The sequence below is a fragment of the Mirounga leonina genome, unplaced genomic scaffold, assembly GCF_011800145.1.
Source record: "Mirounga leonina isolate KUSES-001 unplaced genomic scaffold, KU_Mleo_1.0 Mir_168, whole genome shotgun sequence".
Classification (NCBI taxonomy): domain Eukaryota; kingdom Metazoa; phylum Chordata; class Mammalia; order Carnivora; family Phocidae; genus Mirounga; species Mirounga leonina.
The window spans coordinates 20660341-20681849 of record NW_023270426.1 but is presented as its reverse complement, the minus strand read 5'-3'; positions in this window follow the sequence as shown (position 1 = coordinate 20681849).

Here is a 21509-nt window from a genome sequence, read left to right as displayed (position 1 = left end):
GTGGCTGTACCAGCTTGTATTCCCACCAACACTGTAGGAGGGTTCCCCTTTCTCTGCATCCTTGCCAACATGTGTTGTTTCCTGACTTGTTAATTTTAGCCATTCTGACTGGTGTGAGGTGGTATCTCATTGTGGTTTTCATTTGTATTTCCCTGATGCCAAGCGATGTTGAGCATTTTTTCATATGTCTGTTGGCCATTTGTATGTCTTCTTTGGAGAAATGTCTGTTCATGTCTTCTGCCCATTTCTTGACTGGATTCTTTGTTTTTTGGGGGTGTTGAGTTTGGCAAGTTCTTTATAGATCTTGGAAACTAGCCCTTTATCTGATAAGATATTTGAATATCTTCTCCCATTCTGTAAGTTGTCTTTTGGTTTTGTCAACTGTTTCCTTTGCTGTGCAAAAGCTTTTTATCTTGATGAAGTCCCAATAGTTCATTTTTGCCCTTACTTCCCTTGCCTTTGGAGGCATGTCTAGCAAGAAGCTGCTATGGCTAAGGTCAAAGAGGTTGCTACCTGAATTCTCCTCTAGGATTTTGATGGATTCCTGTCTCACATTTAGGCCTTTCATCCATTTTGAGTTTATCTCTATGTATGGTGTAAGAAAATGGTTCAGTTTCATTCTTCTACACGTGGCTGTCCAATTTTCTCAACACCATTTGTTGAAGAGACTGTCATTTTTCCATTGGATATTCTTCCCTGCTTTGTCAAAGATTAGGTGACCATACCCAAAGACACCTCCAGATTGAAAGTGAGGGGGTGGAGAACCATTTATCAAGCTAATGGACATCAAAAGAAAGCTGGAGTAGCAATCCTTATATCAGACAAATTAGATTTTAAACCAAAGACTATAATAAGAGATGAGGAAGGACACTATATCCTACTTAAAGGGTCTATCCAACAAGAAGATCTAACAATTGTAAATATTTATGCCCCTAACTTGGGAGCAGCCAGTTATATAAACCAATTAATAACAAAATTAAAGAAATACATTGATAATAAAACAATAATAGTAGGGGACTGTAACACCGCACTCACAGCAATGGACAGATCTAAGCAAATCAACAAGGAAACAAGGACTATGAATGACACACTAGACCAGATGGACTTCACAGATACATTCAAAGTATTCCATTCTAAAGTAATAGAATACACATTCTTCTCAAGTGCACACGGAACATTCTCCAGAATAGATCACATACTGGGTCACAAATCAGGTCTCAACTGGTACCAGAAGCTGTTTTCAAAAGGTATACAATTCTCCACTGCAAATGGTTAAGATCATACTCCAGAATGCCAAAGGCCCACATTATGATGCTTTCACTGAGGCTTAACACAAACTATACATGACATCTTTTCCCACCAATGATAACCTTTAATACTCTTTGGTTTGCCAGATTGTGTGGCCCAAGAGCAGTGCCGCTTGCACTACAACTTGATCCTAGTATAGATCCTTTTCCTGCTTGGGCTCCACTCAAAGCTGGCAAACTTCCATGTTTCCTGCAATACAGGTTGGAGCAGAACCCTTAGCTGTAGAATTTGCTGATTCCAGAACCATAATAGGTTTGTTTTCTGTTTTTTTTTATTTGTTTTCTTTTCCATTTAAAATGTCCAATTTCCTTTTTAAACTAGATTGTGAAGTGCCACTGAAACAGGCAATGTTGGCAAAACAATGTCTGTTACAATAAAATACATCAGATATTTAAATAAATAACATTAAAAACTATGTGGGGGAACATGAACCCAGTTGACTGAATCTGGAACAATATTTTCTGCACAAGTAAGAACAGGCATACCTCTTGTTAAAACTGATGTAAACATAGCTTGAAATCAGGCAATGTGATGTCCCCAGCTTTGTTCTTTTTCAACATTTCCTTGGCAATTTGGGGTCTTTTCTGGTTCCATACAAATTTTACGATTGTTTGTTCCAGCACTTTGAAAAAATGCCATTGGTATTTTGATCGGGATGGCTATGAAAGTATAGATTGCTCTGGGCTGCAGAGACATTTTAACAATGTTTATTCTTCTGATCCATGAGCATGGAATGTTTTTCCATCTTTCTGTGTCTTCTTCAATTTCTTTCATGAGTGTTCTGTAGTTTCTAAAGTATAGATCCTTTAGCTCTTTGGTCTGGTTTATTCCAAGGTATCTTATGGTTTATGGTGCTATTGTAAATTACAAAGCAGTGATCACCAAGACAGCATGCTACTGGCACAAAAACAGACACACAGCAATGGAACAGAATAGAGAGCCCAGATATGGATCTTCAACTCTATGGTCAACTAATCTTCAACAAAGCAGTAAAAAATATCCAATGAAAAAAAGACAATCTCTTCAATAAATGATGCTGGGAAAATTGGGCAGCTATATACAGAAGAATGAAACTCGACCATTCTCTAACAACATACACAAAGATAAACTCTAAATGGATGAAAGATCTCAATGTGAGACAGGAATCCATCAAAATCTTAGAAGAGAACATAGACAGTAACCTCTTCAACATCGGCCACAGCAACTCCTTTCAAGACACATCTCCAAAGGCAAGGGAAACAAAAGCAAAAATGAACTTTTGGGACTTCATCAAGATAAAAAGCTTCTGCACAGGGGGAGATGAACCATGAGAGACTATGGACTCTGAGAAACAAACTGAGGGTTCTAGAGGGGAGGGGGGGGTGGGAGGATGGGTTAGCCTGGTGATGGGTATTAAAGAGGGCACATATTGAATGGAGCACTGGGTGTTATACACAAACAATGAATCATAGAACAGTACATCAAAAACTAATGATGTAATGTATGGTGATTAACATAACATAATAAAATAAAATAAAATAAATTAAAAAAAAAAAAGCTTTTGCACAGCAAAGGAAACAGTCAACAAAACAAAGAGGCAACCCACGGAATGGGAGGAGATATTTGCAAATGACACTACAGATAAAGGGCTGGTATCCAAGATCTATCTATAAAGAACTTCTCAAACTCAACACCCAAAAAACAAATAATCAAGTCAAAAAGTGGGCAGAATACATGAACAGACGCTTCTCCAAAGAAGACATACAAATGGCTAAAAGGCACATGAAAAAATATTCAACATCATTCATTAGCCATCAGGGAAATTCAAATCAAAACTACAAATCAAACAAACCTTATACCAGTTAGAATGGCAAAAACTGACAAGGCAAGAAACAACAAATGTTGGAGAGGTTGTGGAGAAAGGGGAACCCTCTTACACTGTTGGTGGGAATGCAAGTTGGTACAGCCACTTTGGAAAACAGTGTGGAAGTTCCTCAAAAAGTTAAAAATAGAGCTACCCTATGACCCAGCAATTGCACTACTGGGTACTTACCCCAAAGATACAGATGTAGTGAAAAGAAGGGCCATATGCACCCCAATGTTCATAGCAGCAATGTCCACAATAGCCAAACTGTGGAAGGAGCCAAGATGCCCTTCAACAGATGAATGGATAAAGAAAATGTGGTCCATATACACAATGGAATATTACTCGGCCATCAAAAAGGATGAATATCCAACTTTTGCATCCACATGGATGGAACTGGAGGAGATTACGCTAAGTGTAATAAGTCAAGCAGAGAAAGATGATTATCATATGTTTTCACTTATTTGTGGAACATAAGGAATAGTATGGAGGACATAAGAGAAGGAAGGGAAAAATGAAGGGGGGGATCAGAGGGATACACGAACCATCAGAGACTATGGACTACTAGAAACAACCTGAGGGTTCCAGAGGGGAGGGGAGGGGAGGGGAGGGATGGGTTAGCCTGGTGATGGGTATTAAAGAGGGCACGTATTACATGGAGCACTGGGTGTTATACACAATGAATCATGGAACACTACATCAAAAACTAATGATGTACTGTATGGTGACTAACATAACACAATAAAAAAATTAAAAAAAAAAAAAAAAGACTGATGCAAACAGAACCGTAGGAACCCTACAGGAGAAGCAGCCAGGCTGGCACTGGTGGTGGAGGTGGGGGTGAACAGGGGCCAAGGGGGTGAGGGGAATGGCAAACCGAAAAATAATGACTGAGGTAGCAGTACCCTGCTCAGTGCAGAAAAACTGGCTTATGCATAAAAATTAGGCTATGATCTCAGATTAAATCCAGATGACCATGCAAAAGACACAATACATGCTATTTAGTTTTAGAAAAAAAATACACACATCTCTTGGGGTAGGAGACTGCAACACACAATGACTGGTCTTTTACTTTGGAGGTGATGGAGAAGAATGTTCCTCATTCCTGGATGCCTAAAAAATTTTATAGCTGTAAAAAAAGCATAAATCTTCACAGGTTTCATCTCGTATCTTCTGGAGTATATGTCTCTTACCAGGACCTCCGCCACCTCTTGCTCATCAGGTCCAATCAACCTAATATCATCATCATGAACTTAATAAATTAATATGATGTTCTACAGTATGCTCAGGCACTTCAGATCTCTTTTTTCTATATTATGACAATGAGTAAGACAGTTAATGTAAGTCCTCCTCAAGCAAAACTGTCTATTCCATGTGAATGTCTGATCCTCATTTATGCTTTGGGATAGAAAATAACATATTTTCCAAAATAATTACAACATACTTGAGGCCTATTAATCTACTCCAAAAAGATACTACATCTAGTACAGTGCCTGTGACTGGGGCTACTATTAGCTTCAACTTGGCAATAGTCTACACATCACCCTGGGGACATTGGCTTCTGCAAGCATAGACTGACAATTAAATAGATACCTTGAGACTATAACCTCTGTATCCTAAAAGGTACCGTTAATCTTCACTATTTTCCTTCTCCAGGATGTCATACTGTTTGTTACTTTACTATCTTGGCTGTGTAGGCCATGTGGGGGTAATTTCAAAAACTTTCCACTTTGTTTACCTTGCTGTGATAGTTTTTACCCCACATGACTAAGACCCAATGTGGAGGCTGCACCAATTGCCAAGTATGCCAAAGTCACTTAATATCCTGGGACCAGGGAAATAGCCATCAGGTGGGTTCATGGACCCAGCAGACCTCCTGCAAGCTCAATGTTGGCCAGCACTCCATTTATTACCTAGTCATTCTATGCCACAACTCTAACAAGGGGACCATGATGAAGCGTTGAGTCCCTGGATATTAATGTCAACTCAGACCCTGCGTCCAACAGATCTCAAAATGCCTGGGCATTCCCTTTTCCCTAATGAAAAGTTATTTAAGTAAACGACTGTAGGACCCTATGGAGAAGGGCTAGAGGAACCATTACCATGTAAAGAACCTAGATACTCTTTCTCCTAGGAATTTGCCCACCACTTCAATAATGGCTTCCAGAACTGAAAACTAGATCAGATCCAGAAACCGGACAAGGGAGCATGACTTTTTTTTATGAAGACTATATTTTTAAAAGCAGTTTTAGGTTCACAGCAAAACCAAGCAGAAAGTACTGAGAGTTCCCCATGTCCCCTGCCCCCACATATGTGCGGCCTTCCCACTATCACCATCCTCCACCAGAATGGTATATTTGTCACAAAGGATGAACCTACACTGACACATCATTATCACTCAAAGTCCACAGCTTATATAAGGGTTCACTGTTAGTGTTTTACATTCTATGCATAGATTTTGACAAATGTATAATGATATGTATCCACCATTATAATATCATTAAGAAGAGTTTCACTGCCCTAAAAAAGCTTCTGTGCTCTGCCTATTCATCTCTCCCTCTCTGCCAACCCTTGGCAATCACTGATTCTTTTATTGTCTCCATAGTTGTGTCTTTTCAAAAATGTCATATAGTTAGAATCACACAGTATGCAGCCTTTTCAGAAAGGCTTCTTTCACTAAGTGATATGCATTTAGGATAATGACTTTTTATTGAAGTAAGATACCCACAGCCTACTAGTTATCTTTTCTTGATTTTTCTATGGCCACAAACTGAATAGTACCTTAGTCAGTTATTTATTCCAGCATCCCCACATCTACAAGCTCTTTTTTAAATTTTTTATTTAAATTCAATTTAATTAACTTATACTGTATTACCAGTTTTAGAGGTAGAATTCAGTGATCCATCAGTTGCTTACAACACCCAGTGCTCATTACTTCAAGTGCCCTCCTTAATGTTCACCACCCAGTTACCCCATCCCCCCACCCATCTCCCCTCCAGCAACCCTCAGGTTGTTACCTAGAGTTCAGCGTCTCTTATGATTTGCCTCCCTCTGTTTTCATATTATTTATATTTCCTTCCCTTCCCCTATGTTCATCTGTTTCTTAAATTCCACATGAATGAAATCATATGGTATTTGTCTTTCTCTGACTGACTTAGCATAGTAACTTCTAGTGCATCCACATCATTGCAAATGCCAGAATTTCATTCTTTTTGATGGCTGAATAATATTCCATTACACACACACACACACACACCTCACATCTTCTTTATTCATTCATTTGTTGAGGGGCTCTTTCCATATTTTAGCTATCATGGACATTGCTGCTATGAACATTGGGGTGCATGTGCCCCTTTGAAGCACTATGTTTTTATCCTTAGGATAAACACCTAGCAATGCAATAACTGGCTCATAGGATACCTCTACTTTTAACTTTTTGAGGAACCTACATACTGTTTTCTAGAGGGGCTGCACCAGTTTGCATGCCCACCAACAATGGAAGAGGATTCCCCTTTCTCCACATCCTCGCCAACATCTCTCCTTTAACTGAGTTGTTAATTTTAGCCATTCTGAAAGGTGTGAGGTGGTGTCTCATTGTGGTTTTGAATTGTATTTCCCTGATGCCAAGTGATGTTGAGAATTTTTTCATGTGTCTGTTGGCCATGTGTATGTCTTCTTTGGAGAAATGTCTGTTCATGTCTTCTGCCCATTTCTTGACTGGATTTTTTGGTTTTTTGAGTATTGAGTTTGATAAGTTCCTAATAGGGAAGGGAATAAAAAGCTTAGATCTGTGAAATCAATCAGAGATCTAAGCTTTTTATTCCCTTCCTTTCATCCTCTGCCATGGAAATTCTGTCAATTCAACTTTGTGTATGTGAGCCCTTGTTTTCTTTCATGTTTTCAGGGGTCATCCTAGTAGTAAGTTCATACCATTCCCTGGGATCCTTGCCAAAATGTTAAATCCAGTAATTCAAGAGAGGATTTCCAAGTCAATAAACTCTTCAATATGCAAATTTTATTTCAGGCCTCCTTGATCAAGCATCCTTAGAGTCCAGGCCCACACTTATTCTCCTGACTCCTTCCAGCAAAAGTCTGCTGGTTCTTGTAGCTCCTTTGGTGCACTGTCCCTTTCCTGCCTTATCAGACTCAGAACATCCTCAGCTATATTACAGGTCTCTAGATATTATTGTCAGTTCACAGCCTGTGTACAATCTAGTTATAGACCTTTGGCAGTAGGGAAGGCGATATGGATCCTGGGACAGAAACATGATACTACATGGGTGAGAGGTCTATATAAAGCCTTCCAGTGTGAGACAGGAGGTGGGGGGGAGGTACTAACTCTTAATAGAGATGAATGGACCATGTCTGCAGGTTCAAAGGTTCAGAGGTATATGGGAAGTCAAAATCTTGAGAGACATCCATGTAGATGTCCTCATCCCATCAGAATCTTGGATTTTCCCAACAAAAGTACTTGGCAGGATAAACTTACTTTGGTTGGGCATTTAGTTATCTCTGAATTCAGTCCTCTGAATATTAATTCCTAGGCTTAGACCCTGACCTTCTCTATCTTCCCCCTAGACTTTATAAGAGCTTCTCTGTATGCAACCAAGAGGTCCGCTGGCTTTTACACTTGGATTTTAATTGCCTATTATACAGCCTCAACCACTCATTATCTTTCTTTGGTTATCAGTGGCATTTAACAATAGCAATCCAATACTACTATGCCTACCATTATTATTTCTCCTGTAAGTTTCAAATGCATGATATATCACACCTGCTAATGCATTCTCTTCCACCAGTATAACTTCCCAGTTCAACACAGGTGAAAGTTTAGGAACTTGACCATCATCTTGTTCCAGGAGCTGTGTGTGCTCCACATATGACCAATGATGGGATCTGCACTGCCATCTAGATAGTAGTCCAGCTTCAAACCCCATCTTATCACCTACTTTCTCAAACCACACCTACTACAAATTAATGCAGGTTGGATTCCCTGGAAGCAGAAACTGAGACAAAGTTTGAGGTGAAAAATACTTATTAGGGATCAACATTTATGAAAGGAAGAGAGAGGAAGTAAGATTGGACAGAGGAAGAAATCAAACTTTGATAACTTGGCCAATATGGCAGTGAGCTCTGGAGTAAGTGTTCCTTATGAAAGTGTCCCTAAAATGGCTTATTTGTTCCAACCTTGCTCAGTCACCAGATAAAGGCTGCCCAAGAAATGGTGTGATGTCAGGTAAGATGGCTCTCTGGAGCTGAGGCAGACCCTGAAGGATATGAAATCTGGGGTCTGTCAGCTGTCTGTCACCTCTGTGCAAGTCCTTCCCTGAAAGGGGATCACCTGTATAAATAATTCTCTATTTCATATTACTTTCTGCTTGCTTTTTAAAGAAAAGTTTAATAGATTAGTGGCCAATTATAGCTGATATAAATCCTTTAAGGGCACAACCACTAAAATCTACAAGTTTATAGCCCAAAACAGAAGATCAATAATTTTCCATAAAATGCATAAAATGAATAAGATTGAATTAGCATTATTCTTATCACTTAGAGACACAGTGCCATTTCTAGTCACTCCTCACCTGTTCATGAATTAAGACACAATTTTTCATGACTTGAGAATAGTCTAGAGCACAAGATTTTTTATCAGATCTGTGCTCACTCTGGAGAAGTTTTGCAGTGATACCTCCATCAACCAAGATGAGATAGATCGCCTATTCTTTTTGAGTATGAGTTTAACATAGCGGCTTCTGGCAATTTCAACCAGATTTATTTTTTTTCCTATGGGACTGATTTATATCACTTTCTTTTCTTTTCTTTTCTTTTTTTTTTTTTTGGCATGACTTTCTTAAATCACTACATCTTAAACTAAAGATGTACTATATGTTGGCTAATTGAATTTAAATTTTAAAAAGTTTAAGAAGATGTCTGATTACTATACTGCTGCTTCTATCTAGGAAAAAGAGCCAGGTCTGTCCAATAACCAAGCAAAGCAGCACGGGGTTCAGTCATTTGAAGTAGCCTTTCGTACTCATGGCTACAGTTTCTTTTTTTTTTTTCTTGTCCTTTTTTTTTTTTTAAGTTTTTTATGTTATGTTAGTCACCATACAATACATCATTAGTTTTTGATGTGGCGATCCACGATCCATTGTTTTTGTATAACACCCAGTGCTCCATGCAGTGTGTGCCCTCCTTAATACCCATCACCAGGCTAACCAATCCCCCCTCCCCCCTCCCCTCTAAAACCCTGTTTGTTTCTCAGAGTCCATAGTCTCTCATGGTTCATCTCTCCCTCCAATTCCCCCCCTTCATTTTTCCCTTCCTTCTCCTAATGTCCTCCATGCTATTCCTTATGTTCCACAAATAAGTGAAACCATATGATAATTGATGTTCTCTCCTTGACTTATTTCACTTAGCATAATCTTCTCCGGTCCCATCCATGTTGATGTAAAAGTTGGGTATTCATCCTTTCTGATGGCTGAGTAATATTCCATTGTATATATGGACCACATTTTCTTTATCCATTCATCTGTTGAAGGGCATCTCAGCTCTTTCCACAGTTCGGCTGTTGCGGACATTGCTGCTATGAACATTGGGGTGCATATGGCCCTTCTTTTCACTACAACTGTGTCTTTGGGGTAAATACCCAGGAGTGCAATTGCTGGGTCATAGGGTAGCTCTATTTTTAACTTTTTGAGGCACCTCCACACTGTTTTCCAAAGTGGCTGTACCAATTTGCATTCCCACCAACAGTGTAAGAGGGTTCCCCTTTCTCCACAACCTCTCCAACATTTGTTTTCTTTCCCTGTCCATTTTTGCCATTCTAACTGGTGTAAGGTGGTATCTCAATGTGGTTTTGATTTGAATTTCCCTGATGGCTAATGATGATGAACATTGTCTGTTAGCCATTTGTATGTCTTCTTCGGAGAAGTGTCTTTTCATTTCTTCTGCCCACTTTTTGACTTGATGATTTGTTTTTTGGGTGCTGAGTTTGAGAAGTTCTTTATAGATCTTGGATACCAGCCCTTTATCTGTAGTGTCATTTGCAAATATCTTCTCCCATTCTGTGGGTTGCCTCTTTGTTTTGTTGACTGTTTCCTTTGCTGTGCAGAAGCTTTTTATCTTGATGAAGTCCCAAAAGTTCATTTTTGCTTTTGTTTCACTAGCTTTGGAGATGTATCTTGAAAGAAGTTGCTGTGGGCGATGTCAAAGAGGTTACTGCCTATGTTCTCCTCTAGGATTTTGATGGATTCCTGTCTCACATTGAGGTCTTTCATCCATTTTGAGTTTATCTTTCTGTATGGTGTTAGATGGTCGAGTTTCATTCTTCTGTGTACAGCTGCCCAATTTTCCCAGCATCATTTATTGAAGAGACTGTCTTTTTTCCATTGCATGTTTTTTCCTGCTTTGTCGAAGATTACTTGACCATAGAGTTGAGGGTCCATATGTGGGCTCTCTATTCTGTTCCATTTGTCTATATGTCTGTTTTTGTGCCAGTACCATGCTGTCTTGGTGATCACTGCTTTGTAATATAGCTTGAAATTGGGCAACGTGATGCCCCCAGCTTTGTTTTTCTTTTTCAACATTTCCTTGGTGATTCGGGGTCTTTTCTGATTCCATACAAATTTTAGGATTGTTTGTTCCAGCACTTTGAAAAATGTCATTGGAATTTTGATCAGGATGGCATTGAAGGTATAGATTGTTCTGGGTAGCATAGACATTTTAACAATGTTTATTCTTCTGATCCATGAGCATGGAATATCTTTCCATCTTTTTGTGTCTTCTTCAATTCCTTTCATGAGTGTTCTGTAGTTCCTAGAGTATAGATCCTTTACCTCTTTGGTTAGGTTTATTCCAAGGTATCTTATGGTTTTTGGTGCTATTGTAAATGGAATTGTTTCTCTAATTTCTCTTTCTACAGTTGCATTGTTAGTGTATAAGAAAGCAACTGATTTCTGTGCATTGATTTTGTATCCTGCCACATTAATGAATTGCTGTATGAGTTCTAGTAATTTGGGGGTGGAGTCTTTTGGGTTTTCCACATAAAGCATCATGTTGCCTGTGAAAAGAGAGAGTTTGACGTCTTCTTTGCCAATTTGAATACCTTTTATTTCTTTTTGTTGTCTGGAAGCTAAAGACCACTCTGCTCAAGAATGTTTGGGTCAACCAGGAAATCAAAGAAGAACTTAAACAATTCATGGAAACCAATGAGAACGAAAACACATTGGTCCAAAACCTATGGGATACTGCAAAGGCAGTCCTAAGGAGGAAATACATAGCCATCCAAGCCTCACTCAAAAAAATAGAAAAATCCTGAATTCACCAACTAACTCTACACCTTAAAGAACTAGAGAAAAACAACAAACGATGCCTAAGCCACACATTAGAAGAGAAATAATTAAAATTAGAGCAGAAATCAATGAATTAGAAACCAGAAACACAGTACATCAGATCAAAGAAACTAGAAGTTGGTTCTTTGAAAGAACTAATAAGATCGATAAACCACTGGCCAGACTTATCCAAAAGAAAAGAGAAAGGACCCAAATTAATAAAATTATGAATGAAAGGGGAGAGATCACAACTAACACCAAGGAAATAGAAACAATTATTAGAAATTATTATCAACAACTATATGCCAATAAACTGAGCAATCTGGATGAAATGGAGGCCTTCCTGGAAACCTACAAGCTGCCAAGACTGAAACAGGAAGAAACTGACAACCTGAATAGGCCAATAAGCAGTAACAAGATTAAAGCAGTGATCAAAACCTCCCAAAAAACAAGAGTCCAGGGCCTAATGGATTCCCTGGAGAATTCTACCAAACATTCAAAGAAGAAATAATACCTATTCTACTGAAGCTGTTTCAAAAAATAGAAACAGAAAGAAAACTTCCAAACTCATTCTATGAGGCCAGCATTACCTTAATTCCCAAACCAGGCAAAGACCCCATGAAAAAGGAGAATTTCACAGGAGAAGAGAAATAATAAAGATCAGAGCAGAAATCAATGAAATAGAAACTAAAAGAACAGTAGAATAGATCAACGAAACTAGGAACTGGTTCTTTGAAAGAATTAACAAGATTGATAAACCCCTGGCCAGACTTATCAAAAAGAAAAGAGAAATGACCCAAATCAACAAAATCATGAATGAAAGAGGAGAGATCACAACCAACACCAAAGAAATACAAACAATTATAAGAACATATTATGAGCAACTCTATGCCAGCAAATTAGATAACCTGGAAGAAATGGAGGCATTCCTAGAGATGTATCAACTACCAAAACTGAACCAGGAAGAAATAGAAAACCTGAACAAACCTATAACCACTAAGGAAATTGAAGCAGTCATCAAAAACCTCCCAAAAAACAAAAGCCCAGGGCCAGATGGCTTCCCAGGGGAATTCTACCAAACATTTCAAGAAGAATTAATACCTATTCTTCTGAAACTGTTCCAAAAAATAGAAATGGTGGTGGGTATTGAGGAGGGCACATTCTGCATGGAGCACTGGGTGTTATGCACAAACAATGAATCATGGAACACTTCATCTAAAACTAATGATGTAATGTATGGGGATTAACATAAGAATAAAAATAAATAAATAAATAAAAATTTTTAAAAAAAGGAGAATTTCAGACTGATATCCCTGATGAATATGGATTCCAAAATCCTCAACAAAATCCTAGCTAATAGGATCCAACAATACATTAAAAGGATCATCCACCACGACCAAGTGGGATTTATCCCCGGGGATGCAAGGGTGGTTCAACATTCGCAAATCAATTAATGTGATAGAACACATTAATAAGAAGAGGGAGAAGAACCATATGGTCCTCTCAATTGATGCAGAAAAAGCATTTGACAAAATACAACATCCTTTCCTGATTAAAACTCTTCAGAGTATAGGGATAGAGGAAACATTCCTCAAGTTCATAAAATACATCTAAGAAAAACCCACAGCGAATATCATCTTCAATGGCGAAAAGCTGAGAGCCTTTCCCTTAAGATCAGGTACACATCAAGGATGCCCACTCTCGCCACTATTGTTCAACAGAGTACTAGGTCCTAGCAATGGCTACAGTTTCTAAAACAAATTACTCTTCCAATAGACAAGAGCAGTGTTTCCTCACAGTGTGATTTATGAACTTCCTGCAACAGAATGACCAAAAGTTCTTGAGGAAAAAAATGCAAAGTCTCTAGGGAAGGAGCACCAGAAAAATTGTATTTTTATATTTTCAACAGGCTGGTTAGGTGACAACAGAGCACACAAAGTCTGAGAACTACAGATCAATAGTATGTTCACTGTTCAGTCACAGAGTAAGCTATTAAGCACTAATGGAAACTGATGTATACTGAGCTCTGACTATGTGCCTGGCATTGCTGTAAGCACTTTATGTGAGTTGTCTCATTTTATCCTCACTATAACTCTACAAGTGAGAGACTGTTATTACTTTCATTTTACAGGTGATAAAACTGAGGGACACACTTGGGGAATGGAAGATTTGAAATTAAATATAAGAAGTTTGACTAGAATGGTATGAACCCTACTGTGAGCCAAGGAGAAAACAAAGCTCAAGACCTTACACAGGAACCTTAGGCATCTATACTCTTCTGAACTTTCACCATTGATAGAAAGGACCTAATTACTTCTGTATTTTACATACTGAAAATATTTTGACGTGTATGTAACATTTTTTTAGATAACAAGTACTAACCCACTGAATGAAATGTTGTTTCAAAAGGAGATCCTCTGGAAGTGATAAAGCTCTCTAACAATGTGGATACTGAAGATTGGATCCTTCACAAATGTCCATCTTAACCTATCACTTTTGAAGAGCTATCTGGCCTGATTCTGACCTGTCTCCAGTTAATATATCTATAAAATAATTAGCTCATTTCCTCCATATATATAACTGTTGTACTGTCATTGTCACACTTTTAAAAATATGACTTGTTTTTTAATGAGCTCATCATGAGTGGAAACAAGAACATAGTTCATGTCAGAATTTCATGAAAATATTCTTTTGGTTATTTATTAAAAACAGAATATACTAAGACTTCATCTCCAGCATTATCAACTAAAAGCCACAACCCAGTATTCTTAAGAAAGTATTTTATAATTAAGAATATCTTATTCTATACTGCTTCACTAATCATGATGACGAGAATCCCAATCAAAAGACTATTTCCAGTGTCATAGCTGTGTAAGACACTTTTGTCGTCTTCACATATTCTGCTCTACACTTCAATGTGATATTAAATAGCTCTTAATTCATTAACATTTTATTCAAATGAGTTCAATGTATTCATTCCTGATTCTAATTAAAAATAAAATTCCCTTGTTCTTCAAGATTTAAATTTTTAAAAGAAAAATTCTTAATTTTAAGACAATTTCTTTTTAAAAAGGTATTTTACCCAATAAAACACAATCATTTACAATGGAAAGCTTGTATAGAGGCTTACAGGAATAAAATTAGTTTGTTGTCAGGCATTTTAGAGAGTTGTAACTAGAGAATTTAACTTCTCTGAGTAAAGAGGGGAAGAAAACACTCAAACTTACTATGTACCTCTTAAATGCTAACTAACTCATCTGGGTGCTTTTTACATGTTATTTCAACTAATTATCACCATGCATTTGGAAAAAGGCATTATGGCCCCCATAATATTACCCACCATTTACATATAAGGAGACAGAGGTTCAATGAGGTTCAGTATTATGCCTAAAGTCACACAGTTAATAAGTGAATCAAAATTCCAGGGTCTTCCCCCATACACCATGTTACTTCCAGAGAAAATGGTAGTGGCATATTCATGAACTAATGCAATCTGATGTGCATATAAATGCAGAATGGCATTGTGCAAAATACATTATATTATAAGCCAATTCTTTAACCCTAAGTATTATGTTTACACACAGAGACTGTCTTTATAGACTGTGAGTTGTTAATCCATGAGTTTATTTCAAAGAATAAGCATTCTGATTTATTGTTCAGTGACAGAGGTAGATCCTGGGAGTAATCCTGGTTTTTTGGAGACAGGCATTATTTCAATTAAGGAGGTTTCTCTCTCATGAGGCCAGCAAAATATTTTAGTGTGTAAGAATCACGGGCCATTTGTTAACAAGGCAATTGGTGAGAGTGGGGATTGTGGGGGAAATGGATTTCTGCATTAGGAATTTCCTTACCAAAAAAAATGGAAAGTTACAAATGAAAGCTAATCCTTTTAAAGTCTGGTTATTAACATCAGACTTGTTCTATACCACTGACTTCATCCTGATCTTAGACAATGTTAAAAGGTCATGAAACAGAAGAGTAAAGTTAGGAGATGCATCACTCACAGAAGACAAAGTGGGGTGTGACCTTAAAGCTTATTAAGAAAAAAAAAACCAAAAAACTACTTCTGTCATTCTTCAAGTTCTTCTGGTTTTAGTTTTCTTTCAGCTCCCTCCCTGTGTAAACACCCACAGACACAACAGGTAGGAGATCAATTCATTCCTCATTTTTCATTTATTTAAACAGATGAATATTCTGCCTCAGGAGCCAGAACCTGCTGCCTTACCTAATTGAGGTATGTGCATGCCTCTGTGTGTGTGTGTGTGTGTGTGTTATGCACTGTTCTGGGATGTGAGAGGCGGCAGGTAGAAATAGTGAGGATCTATGGTAGGAAGGCAGAGGTGATACCTCCCTTTCGAAGCTACTGTCTGGGAGAAGGGGTGGGAACTACACCAACCCATCAGCACTCCACATGCCAGTCTCTCACACAGATCCTTCTCCGTCATGTTCCCTGGGAAATTTCCCCCAGATTAGGAAAAGAACGGTAAGGCGAGTCTGCCTCGGAAGGCGAGTTTTTACCATTGCAGCACAAAGGACAGACAAGCGCGCTTTCACATTTTCCCAACTCCGCTCACTTGACCAGCTCTATACTTCAGCACCACGGAGAGCGGCATCTCCTCAGCTACCACCCATGGGGAGCCAGATCCCCGCGACTCAACACCGGATTCTGGTCATCTAGAGAGGAGGGACCAGCCTGCTTATTTCTCCCTCAATGTAAGCAACTATGATGATTCTTTCATATTGATTTTTCCAACATAGGTTGTTTTCTTGCTGAAATAAGGAATTAAACTTTTATTTATTAGCCCTCTCCCTCCTGTGCATTGCTTGGATTTTTAGATGTAAATCTGGATCTGAAATCTTTCTTATTTGTTGGGTTGGTAGAGGAATTTTATTTTATTTTTTTACTTTTTCTTGGAAGTCTAAGTTTAAAAATCCATTTAAAATAGACAACTCATCCTGGTAAACCAGTCTTTTTATGCTAGAGTGCAGTTTTTTCTTTTATTCCTGGAAGAGAGTATATGTGTTGTCTGTTCTCCTACTTCACTATTGACAGCTTTTTAATTTGATATTTTTTGCGACTGTATTTATCTTAACATAAATATGGGGATAGGAAGAGGAAGAAGGCTATCTTCTAATAAGTAGCAACCATTAAAGAACTACAGGTGGGAAGAAAGAGGCTGTTATTTTTTCTTTCCTTTTATTTGTGGAATATATGTCTTTTAGATGTCCATTTCAACATAACGAATATGCTCTTAATAAAAGAGATGTAATCTGGGCAGGGCTTTGACACAAGCTTTGAAACTGTAACAAAGAATCTCCTTTACATGTGAAGTTGTAAATTCACTTTAGTGTGATTGAATAGACTTAATCAAGATGTTATTGCCATTAATTGTAATTTAAAGGCTTAATGAATTCAGGGTAGATTTGAACGAGGCAATAATGATTGAACCTGTCCGGAGGCACTCAGTGAATTTTTGCCTCAGAATGCCACCTGCTGGTGGGTCCTGTTTCTGAACCACTGGACACGCATCAGATTTATGAATGAATACACATTAAATCCAGAATATTCATTATGAATATGATACAAACTCACTCTCTAAGATCTTTTAAACAATGGCATTGGTTTAATTGTTTAACAACTTACCAAGGTTCTACGTCACAATTATAATTTCATAACAATTTATTTCCAAAAATACTTGCGCCTAAGCTTAGGGGCATACAGATTAGCTAACTCCTTCAGGCAGTAATTAACCCAGAAAAAAAAATGAGGACTATGTGGAGCCTCACTGAGGCTAATTTCAGATACATGTGGTATGCTGGATGAGAGCTGCCAGGATTTCTTGCTCAGGAAAGGCAATCAACATTTGCCCCCGGATAAATATTCAGCATGTTACTTTATTCAGTATTGTCATTTCACCATTTAAGGGTCTTTCTTATTTTCATAGTAGTAGATGATAATTTCAGGCTCTCCTGTCACAAAGGTTAATGTAACAGTTAAAAGGTTACACATATCTATTTTATACCAAGACAAATCTTTGGAGGAAAAATATGTACCTGTAAGAACTTATCATTTCAGCTCTATCTGGAGATATACACAGTGCGATGCAGACATCCAGTTTCATAACTCCCCAGTTCCAAATAGACAAATAAGGATTAAAAAGAAAGAAGAAATAAAAGAAGCACACACAATGCATTAGTTATATTTGTATGGCTAATATAGAAGGTAGTTTGAAAATACAGAGAATAACTTCTAAATGATGTTATTTGTTGAAAATAAGTTGTTGATAAAATCATTTATTAGCATTCAGGAATCTAGATAATATTTTCAATCCAAGGTGCAATGGGAAAAAATATAACACATTATTGTGTTTGGAAAGCATATCTCCAGTAGAATTGTCTGGAAAGTATATCTCAATATAATGTATTATAATGAGTAGCAGAAGGATATTTTGCTATTCCCATAGGTCCTGAAATGGTAAGGTACATGAACTCATGTATACTTATGGGATAACTAGGTGGATACTTTCCTTTTATTCAAAATGCATGTGTTGTACAAGCAAATTATTGCCACTAACGGGCACCTGGGTGGCTCAGTCGTTAAGCATCTGCCTTCGGCTCAGCTCATGATCCCGGGCTCCTGGGATCGAGCCCCGCATCGGGCTCCCTCCTCAGCGGGAAACCTGCTTCTCCCTCTCCCACTCCCCCTGCTCGTGTTCGCTCTCTCGCTGTGTCTTTCTCTGTCAAATAAATTTAAAAAATCTTTTAAAAAAATTATTGCCACTAACTTAGGTAAGAACTTGAATGCTATAGATCCATAATAATTATGATCATATTAAACTAAGACAGTTAGTAGTATCCAATGTTACTAGAGCACTTACTAGGCACTATAACTTATAGGTACTATCTCACCTCAACTTCTGATATTAATGGTCTCCTCTAGCAAATTATGGACCATTATTTATAGTGGAGCTGGAAACTAACTTGGCTTTGGAACTCATACCTTATTCTAAAAGTTGTCAGCACAAAAAGGAAATAATAGTTGCAGGATCATATGGCTCCTATATTTGTAAACATTAACACCTCTATTTTATTGGTCTTCTTTAATGACCAACCCAAATTCAAGTATTTAAGAACTGGTTACGTTATTTGACCATGCACCATATGCCAGGCATCAGGGGAATGAGGGAGGCACCAGGTACATATGCCATATAAACAAGTAATTCCCCTGTCCTCAAGGATCCTGCACTCTAATGAAAAAATTCACAGTCTAAAGAAATTTAGAAAAAAATGGAGGAGGAAGAGGGATGGCAGTAGCATACCAGCCCAAAGCATTGGCTTTGAAACCAAACAGATGAGACTCCTAATAGTGGATCTACCACTCACAAGTTATGTAGCCTTAATAAAAGTGGTTAATTTATCTCAGCCTCATTTCACCATCCGTTAAATGGGAATGACAATAACATCTGTATCATGTAGTACTTTATGAGAATTTAAAATGATAATACATGTAAAGTACTCAGCACAGTACCTGCAACGTGGTTAATGTGTAATAAATGTTAATCATTCCGATTAGTCACTGAGGAAAACAGCTAAGCTTATCATATGATTTGTGTGAATTAAAACAATAATTTGTATAAAGCACTTACCAGAGTGTCTGGCACATGGCAAATGTGTAATATGTTGGCTATCACTATTATACAGTCATTTAGAAAAACTGCTAAGCTGACAGTATCCGTGGAGAGTAAAACGTAAGCCAATTTATAGTCATTTACTTAAGTGTACTGGTATGTAAGTTTTGATCATTACTGTCATGGACATTTGCATAAGGCTTCACAGTACCCAGGACATTTGATATACATTACTGCATCTTCACTGTGGTTGAGGTGCATGGAGGATGGATTTTACTATTCCCTTACTCTGGTAAGAGAATTGAGATTTAGGAGAAGATTCTAAATCACTTGAATATTTCATCACTGTTGCTCTGGACTAAAACTCAGACTATGTACCCTTGGGAGAGAAAGCACAGACCAGAGCTGGGTTTTCCTGGGTAACTAGTCTAACTCCTGGATTTTGTTTGGTTCTATGTTCAATTGTGGAATGTTACAGAATGAATTAGTTTCAGGCTTGGGTGATTTCCACAGAGACCTATGGTGCATGGAGCAATTTTACAAAAAAGACAACAAATATCTCCAAAAAGACATTATCATTAAGTGTCCTTTTCTTCATCAGTAATTAATCACAATCCCTGTCTCCAAAATGCTTAATGGTCATGCTTACTTGCAGCTGGATTTAGGGTGCAAAATTCATACTTTTCATGGATCACTGACATCTGGCTTTCTTCAGACTGGCTGATGCATCTGTAAAAGCAGTTTGATAAAAATAGCAACCAAGGGATCAAGAGGGACTTTAATAATCAGTCCTCCTCTCAAATATGGTTTTGTTTCCACTGAAACCCTTCTTCTCAAAGACATCAAATGTCAATGTATGCATTTATGAAAGATGAAAAACACAGTACCCTAATTGAGATGTTTGATGAGTTTGATCACTCATTATCTCAATAATATATGCAAATAAAAAGGCATTTGCATTCAAAGTTCATTTTTAAGAAAAATATTAGAGTATGGGCAATGAAATGCTAATTGGATTTTAAGGAGAATCATTTTGCTCGTTTTTGGTCCTGAAACTGACAATATCCCCATACTCGAACAGAGCAGCACAGCTGATTCATGAGTGTGAGTTTTGGCCACCAGCTGTTGTGAGCCAAATGACTTTATCTTTTTGACATATCATCTTTTGTGGATTCTTTCCAACCCATGTGAAATGTATGGCTAAAGCCTGACTATCCATAATGTCAATATTATTGGTAAGGCTAAATATATTCACAAGTATAAAAATGCTAAAATTGGGCAAACAGGGAAAGGTTGGTAAAAGAGTACAAATTTTCAGCTATAAGATGAAGATCTAGTGTACAACACAGAGACTATAATGGTTGACAACACTGTATTACATAAACAAAATTTTCTAAGAGAGAACTTAATGTTCTCACCAAATATATACATGTGAGGTGATGAATGTGTTAATTAACTAGATGGTGGGATTCTTTCCACGATGCATACTTACATCAAATCACCACAACGTATACTTTAAATATTTCAGAATTTTGTCAATCATACCTTAACAAAGTGGAAAAAATAAATGTTTAAAAAGCATGATTAGAGAGATATCAGGATAAGAGGGGGAGTCAGAGCTAATAAGAAGCCCCCAGTGAGGTAAAAAGGCCCCCACCAATATCTGAACGAATTCATGTGGCTCCAGGGTCTGCTGTGAAACCCTTTACATTGGAAGCAGCCTCACTTCGTAGGATGCCCCAGTATATCCTTGTATGCATACATGACTTGAGGGCCCATAAGGTTTCATCAAGGCCAAATTCTCCTAGGAAAATAGCAGAACTGACAATTCTGTAAGCATCTGAATGTATCTCAAAGCTGAGATTTTAAACGCTGGGAAAGAGAGGCTTGTTTATTTCTTACTACATCTGAGTGTCTGCTTTCAAGGTCATTCAGAAAAATGCATGTCAAATGGGGAGAACATTTGACATTCTGACAAATACTAGGCACACACATCTATTTTTTCCTTGATAAAACATAATTATTATAGAAACATCAAGATTTATATGACACTCTACTCTTATGCAGAAATTATTTGCCCTAAGGTTTAGTCTTTCTGCTTCACTTAAAAAATAAGAATGCTAACACCTTGTTTTTATGTTTGTTCATTGTTTGTCTGATTGAGGGAAATTATCAAGAAATGTTTTAACATCCCTTAAGTTTTTAAGCTGCAGTGTCTATGATATTCATACGGACTGTGAATTTAGATTGGGTACTTACGTGTTCCTTGTGAAATGTTTCTCTGCTCTGACTTGGTTCAGTAGTTATTATATTTCCTTTGAATTAATCTCTCCATGGCTTGTTGCGTGTATTAGTTGTATACCCTTGACCTTGGAGTCTGACCTATTCTCCCTCTTGAGC